The following is a 6567-nucleotide window of genomic DNA, read 5'->3' on the forward strand; positions in this document are numbered from 1 at the left end:
TACCAAACTCCAAAACATTGGATCGTCACCTGTTAGTAGTGCTCTGTTCCCTCCACCTATGTTTCGATTGTACACAATCACAAATGTTCTAAGAAAATCAGTGGGATGCTGCCCTTTCTTAGGTACAAACTCAAGAATTTTATTCATGTCAGCTATAACGCGATAACCCACAGCCTCGCTCATTATCCTTAACCTCGCGTCATGACTGGGGAAAACAACAGGGTTTCCCTGACCCTGAATTAATTCTAACGGAATAGTAACCGATGTAGGGAGCACAGATTGCACTAATTTACAACAGTCCTTGTCAGTTAGCGAGTGTATTCGCTGCAGCGTTTGCACCTTTTCAACAACTGCGGTCGGGTCACTAACTCCGTCCCACGTGGGAAGTTGTTGTTGCAGTGTAATCAACTCTGAAAGTGTAAGATTGCGATCCACCTGTTGATCTGCATATTCATATGTGATAGCCCCATTGACAGGATTTTGTGTTGCGCTTGTACGAACTCTGCGTGTTATTATTGGTGCGATTTTAGTGTTTTTTGTCCCGACTGATTTAGTTGCTTTTTGTGATGTAGAACTTCTAGAAACCAGCCTTCGGCAATTAGAAAGAAGTGAATTGGTAATAGATGCATTACATTCTGTCCCCCCAGTAGGCCTATGAAACCCCGGCTCCTCATCTAAAATTTCATTATCACTTCTTTCATCATCCACATCTAACAAAGGAGCTGTTTGGCAGTTTGTCTGCCTGACTTACCATTCGTCATCATCAGAACTGTATACTGACTCACTCTGCTCCTCTAATGCCCTTAAAATCACTGCCACTCGCCGTTTCATTATGGTATTTGCAAGTTTTTGCTTTGCCATTTTTTCTTTCAGCGACCTGAACTTCTGTACAATCGCATTATCCTTATTCTCCCCAGACACATTCCATAACTCTTTATATGCCACCTGAGCATCGCGTAACTGTCCCTGCGTTTTAACCAATTCTGCAGTTGTGGTACTCAATTTCTCCCTCAACTGGCAAATTTCTTTTCTAAATTCTAAGTGTGTTGTGGCATGTAATATACGTTTCTGCAACAGATGCTTCCAACTTCCTTGAATTTACCGCCAGTGCTTTATTCAAACTTTCAACTTCACCTTGCAATGTAGGAACCTCTACAACTGTATCGGTCAAAAACTTAATTGTTTGGGCCATAGCCATCACACAGTTAGCCTGTCTCGTTTTCTCATTTTTCTCATTTTCATTGCGCTCTTCACAAGCAGTCTGAAGATATTCAACAACATCCACTTCCTGTGGTACGTTATAAGAATCCTCCTTACAATGTTTGGCCAACCACCTAGCGGCCCACGATTTCCACCCATTCACTGCCATTCCTAAACTCCTGTACAATGGACAAACAAACTTTTGGTACTTGAAATTGTCCAAGGTCTGTGTAACTTTATACAAGCCCCTACCTAGAACACTGTACACATGTACAATCAATTCTGGCCACTTGTATTTTAAAACATTACACAATTTTCGTAACTATTCCTCTACAATATTACATACATAAATATTTCATACTCACAAATGTACGTGGTCCGTTCCGTGCCTTCAAGTCCGTTTTTCCTTCAGCGTTGGCAAATGGCTTCCAAAACAGTCCTTCTCCTTCCTTGAATTCGGCGTCAACATAAAAAAGAAAGTCTCTTCTGTAGGCCAGTGTCACATGCGAATGTAAGCCTCCCCAGTTTTTTTTTTTTTTGAAAAACGCAACAAGAACGACGGATTTGGGCTGGCTCGCCAATAATGTGGAATTTTTAAGAGTTCGATTTGTTCCGCCGTACTTTTGTAAGTAGAAAAATAAATGCAGGCACGTCTTCGTTTCAAAATAGGTTGTTTAATGTAGCAAAGGAACTAGTGGGTCTGTTACCCAAGTACAGATAAACACAGAACCAACAAATGACGGAGACAGTGAATACTTATACCCTGTTCCTTCAAGGAAACAAAGGGCCAAATGGTTATCTTAAACACATCACAGGGAAAGGGGGGGGGGAGGTAATCAGACATTGGGGGGGGGGAAGAAACAAGGTGTGGGGGAGTTGGACTGAAGTAGGGGGTAGAGGATATCACACAATGGTACTGCATATCAAAGTGAGACAATTTGACTGGGCAAGGGGGTAGAGGATGTAGCACAAAGGGTGTGATTAGAAGGTTAATTTAAATGAGTGTGGTGGTAAACAATCAATGTTATCTGTAACTGGCCCACTACAATGTGAGACACCTCAGAAGGGTAAACTGTGGCTCCCATGTTTTCCAACACCTGGTTGACTCGCCATGCCTTGCGCTGACCTCTCTTTGCCCTTTCACCGAGATCATTTATGTTGTGTCTTTTTCCTGTTGCTATATCATTAGCATAACCCTGTTGCCTTTTCACTAAATACTCTGCTCTACGTGTAGGGTCAGCATCCCTGCGCTGTCTATAAAACCTCTGCTTCTCAGCTGCACTCAATTTCGCCATACCTGACAAAAATAATAATAATAGGAAGTTATGAAAAAGAAACAATGTGCTATTTTGCTTTAAATACTTATGTTGAAGCTTTTATAAAAGCTCATTCACACAAGAATGTCATTGGTGTTACTGATTGTCATTGGTGTTACCAGGAGGAGTAGTAACACCAATGACGGTAACACCAATGACAATTTGTCGAACAAATGGTTTTTTACAAAATGGACACCGCAGTACCTCAAACCACATGTCTTCAATCATATTAAAATCATTCAAATATATAATTTAATCCATTTCTATTATCTATTTTTTTAAGTTCTCCATTCCATGAATGTGACATTTGTGTTTACTTTATGACATTTAAATTGGAGAAAAATAAAATTTTTTAACTCAAAATATGGCACTAAACTTCGATACATGGTCTGAGTGACAAGCAAATTGCTTGTGTAAGGGGGTTCTCCTCTGTAACAAGTGCTTCAGTATTAACACCGTTACTAGAATGGATAAAATCAGGTAAGTATGGACCAGATCAGAAGACAAGAGATTCGACTCGCGAGAGAGAGGCGGTTTGCACATCAAGAATGAAGCACATGGAAGCAGGATCTATATTTCAAAGGTAAGAGAATGATTTTTTTTCTTTTAAATTTAAATTTTCCCTTTTTGGTTCTCTGTACCCTTTGTTTTTATTACAAAGTAGAAAGCATTAAACAACAACAGTACACATATCTACAAAATGGGGAAAGGAAAAAAATACAAGTTGGCCCCCAAGCCCTTTTACTTTGTGTCTGTATTTATATTTTCTCTGGTTCCACTAATTTGACTATTTTTCCTATCTTTATACCTTAACCATACTTTTAGTATTTCTTTGATGTGTTTCAGTTAATCCCTATTATTAGTTATTTGGTTCTAGTATGATTTGTCACAAATTAGATTTTAGGACTTTTATTTTGAAACCAAGACCCTTATGTAGTACTACTGAAAGTACCTATGCAAAGGAAACTTATCACACTATAACACCAAAACACTTTTCTAAAACACTATCTGTGCAAATCAGTTTAGTCCGTGTGGTTGTTGGACCACTTGTTGCTGAGTTCCAGTTTGTAGAATTCAAACTCTTGTCCTACCACCATCTTAGAAAGCACAATTGAACTCTTTCCTTCTCTTTAAGATTTCAGGTCGATCACATGGGTGGCTCGCCAGTCCGCGCGCCGCTGTAGCTCTCCAGGGAAGGCAAGCAGGGCGGACGAATCCAGGATCCAGCACAGCAGTTCAAATCCACCAACAAAAAAACAACTCCAACAAAAAAAAAACCCGGCCTTGCAACACAAAGCCAAAGACTCATCAGTAGTCTGTACATTCAGATTAAGACATAGTATACACTCGTGAACATCTAAATTGTATAACACTTGTAACCTTCCATTTACTCTGTGAAATAAACTTGGATAAAGCTTATATCAATTGTCAATCTGTTCTCATTCTGTCAGCATATCTAGATTCTGATTAACTGGAAGTAGAATTAGCCACCATTAGCTCACTCAATTCACTACTCATATCTTGCAGTGCTTCCAAACTCACCCACTGACGTTCCTCGCAGCACTAGCTAGCTAGCTAGTTACGTTAGCTTTCTAATAAAAGGTACCACAACATACATTCGTTTTAAACAGGGGTCCTCAATCTTATCCAGAAAGGGCCAGTGTGGATGCAGGCATTCATTCCACCAAGCGGTACACACCTGATTCCACTAATCAAAATTCTTAGCAGAGATTCTTGTGGTTGATTAGTGGAATCAGGTGTGTTACCGCTTGGTTGGAACAAAAGCCTGCACGCACACCGGCCCTTTCTGGAAAAGATTGAGGACCCCTGGTTTTAAATAACATTTAACAAACAGTACGCCGATGTGGCTGCGATATGCGATTACACAGGAGATACACTTTCAGAACACAACCGGAGAATTTTCAAATGCTCTTCTTCTAGCTAACGTTACATCACATTGTCCCCGCTTCAATATATTTTCAGCTTGCTATGTGGCGAACTGCCTGGTTCGTCTACCACCACAGTCACAAAGCAGGAAACAGCCCTGCTGTTAGCCCGGCCTACACCCCACACATCAATTATACACATTTGCCGGTTTAGCCGCGAGTTGCTATAGCTAGCCAAGTTAGGTAGCTGCTACTACCAGAGCTTTAAATCACATGAAGCTAGCTACTTAGCAACCTTCATTTTCGGATCTTTTTTTATTACGACTACGTTTAACATTTTCGTTTCTGAAGACACCCAAGCTAACTGTACTATACTACGGCAGTGAAATAAGATAGATAGTCTTAGAATGCGGACTCACCAAGGAATATGTTCAAAGTTGTACAAGTTCGGTTTTCAACGATCTTAATGGCGAATGCAGAAAATTTTCTTTCACGCGGTCGTCACACAGGGCGATAGAAGAACGTTACAAATCTTCGTTATTTCTTTATAAATCAGTTTCTTTTCAAGTTACTGTCACTCCTCAATAAAATATCTGCAATTGTATCCTAAATTCACTTGTAATTCACTTCGAATTAGCTTAATCTGTTCAGAGAAATTTTCGCATGTCTGCTGTCGCTCAAACCATCTTGACCAGAGGAAGTTAGGGCGGGCTTGTCATCTGACATGACCAATCAACAAATGTACAACAAGTATCATTATCCGCATTGGTTGTCTAATCCTTCTATCAACTTATATTTCTGCACATAAAGAAAGTGTATTTTTCCTTATTAAAAGTCTTTTCCTTTTGTCTCCATTTTGAATTATAATTTACTTATTTACTTGCTACTAGTTATTTACTATTTTTCTTTGTTTCACTATCTATTCAATATGTGTCTTGGAACCCTGGGTTACACTTGCACTTGCTATTTTATATAAATGATTAAAAAACAAGAATTGCTCATTACATGACTCAAATATGTTTTACTATTATAAGAACAGTCTAAATGGACTTAATGATCACATGTAATATATATTTTTGATAAATATAAAGTATTTTGCTTGCTCTAAAGGTGAGACACAGGAATGCCACCGTTTCTGTAGAATGACCCAACTACAAATATTGCACTTCGCTTAGTTACGACGTTGGCTATTTACAACAATAATATACATTTCATGCAAACCCCCCCTCCCCACATTGCTTTGCAGCCCAGCTAGCTAGCTAGCTAGCTAGCTTGCTTAGTCTTTGTCAGGATCGCCACAATATTTTTATGACTGTGAGGCTATGTTAACCCCAAATATTGCACTTCGCTTAGCTGCGACGCTAGCTATAGCCTATGTCGAACGTTTGTGGAGCACGTTGTTAATGTAGATTTCTATTTCAATACAAGTGGGAACAAGTTGTAGCGATCCATCGATATAGTTATATCAGCCATTTGGCTGACGATCGCTGTGTTAATATGGATTCCTTACAATAGAAAAGACGTGTCATTTCATGCCATGCTCTACATGGCCGTACGTTCTTCATATGGGAACGATTAATTTATAAGTGGTCGTCTGCTGCCACCCTGTGGAATGTTTTATGAACTGCAGGTATGCTGGCTTATTACACTGTAAATGGCCAAACGGCATCGCATGGGAACAATGCATTTGTAAGTGGTCCTCTGCTGCCACCATGTGGAATGTTTTATGAACTGCAGGTATGCTAGTTATTACACTGTAAATGGCCAAACGGCATCGCATGGGAACAATGCATTTGTAAGTGGTCCTCTGCTGCCATTACATTACATTACATTACTGCCACCATGTGGAATATTTATGAACTGCAGGTGCGCTGGGTTAGGGTTAGGGTTAGGGTTAGGGTTAGGGTTACTGTACTAGTTAGGGTTAGGGTTAGGGTTAGGCACAGGGTTAGGGTTAGGGTTAGGGTTAGGGTTAGGCACAGGGTTAGGGTTAGGGTAGGGTTAGGGTTAGGGTTAGGGTTAGGGTTAGGGTTAGGGTTCGGGTTAGGGTTAGGGTTAGGGTTAGGGTTAGGGTTAGGGTTGGGTTAGGGTTAGGTTAGGGTTAGGGTTAGGGTTAGGGTTGGAGTTAGGGTTAGGGTTAGGGTTAGGGTTAGGGTTGGGGTTAG

At 40.2% G+C, this 6567-nt stretch overlaps 1 long non-coding RNA gene across 1 annotated transcript; it reads right to left on the reverse strand.

Moving 5' to 3' along the window:
- Positions 1 to 3274: 3274 nt before the first annotated feature.
- On the reverse strand, positions 3275 to 5178 carry LOC118216327. The gene is made up of 2 exons (XR_004762996.1): positions 4822 to 5178; positions 3275 to 3799 (listed from the first exon to the last, which is right to left on the reverse strand). It is a non-coding gene; the product is annotated as an uncharacterized LOC118216327 (long non-coding RNA).
- Between the last annotated feature and the right edge of the window lie 1389 nt (positions 5179 to 6567).

This window comes from Anguilla anguilla, chromosome 17, assembly GCF_013347855.1.
Source record: "Anguilla anguilla isolate fAngAng1 chromosome 17, fAngAng1.pri, whole genome shotgun sequence".
NCBI lineage: Eukaryota > Metazoa > Chordata > Actinopteri > Anguilliformes > Anguillidae > Anguilla > Anguilla anguilla.